This window comes from Eulemur rufifrons, chromosome 15 (genome assembly GCF_041146395.1).
Source record: "Eulemur rufifrons isolate Redbay chromosome 15, OSU_ERuf_1, whole genome shotgun sequence".
Lineage (NCBI taxonomy): Eukaryota > Metazoa > Chordata > Mammalia > Primates > Lemuridae > Eulemur > Eulemur rufifrons.
Genome location: NC_090997.1, coordinates 889,556 through 890,442, shown reverse-complemented (window position 1 = coordinate 890,442; position 887 = coordinate 889,556).

The window sequence follows — 887 nt, the reverse complement described above, 5'->3', positions numbered from 1 at the left end:
CTCAGCACCTCACCCTCCTTTCTGTGGGCAGAGTGGGCCACGTCCAGGGAGGGAGGCTGGGGCGGGCAGGGGCGGGAAGGGCTCCGGGTTAATGAAAAGGCGTGAAAGCAGAGGGGTGAAAGGGTGTTCTGCGTAGGCACCGCGGGCTCAGCAGTGCTCAGCGGGGCACCGTCAGGGCTGAGGTTAGCGAGCGGTGACGTTAGTGGTTAGGAGTGCGGGCTCTGGAGTCAGACTGCCAGGGCGTCGGATCCTGCCACGTGCAAACAGTCCCTAACCTCTATTCTCCGTGTCCCCATTGTGAGACGAGGACAACAACAGTGACGACAGCAGCAGCAGTGCATTTCTCCATGGGGCGGACGCCAGGACCGGACTGACCACGCATTCGGGCACCTGGTGGTGCTCGGCCCGTGGCGGACGTCGGGTGGCTGTTGGCCTGGTCACCGCTGTTTAATGGGTTCTGTGACAGTGGCGGGCGGTGCCGGGAGCCTGGAGCAAGCGGCTGAGCAGGTGTGAGGGAGACTCTCCTTCCCAGGAAGTAAGAACAACAGAATGGATCCTGCTAGAAGGCAGAGGAAGAGATGGCCCTGGAGTGCTTCCAACCTTTAAAGTCTTTGTGCAAGGAACTCTGAGCATCTTGGAAAGAATTTGCTATTAAAATGGAAGAAGGTTTTGAATGGCCAAGGGCAAAACAAACTTGCCTAGGACTTTTATGATTCTTCATGTTGTCTTGAAGAAGTGCTTTGTTAAAGCTCAACTTTTTCACTTTGGCACTGATTTTTCAAGTGAGTCTCACATTTTTGCACAAGAGCCACAAGGGTTTGGCGGGTCCCGTTTCAGAGCCAATTTCTGAACTTCCACTAGAGACGGGTAGGTTAGACCGTAGACCA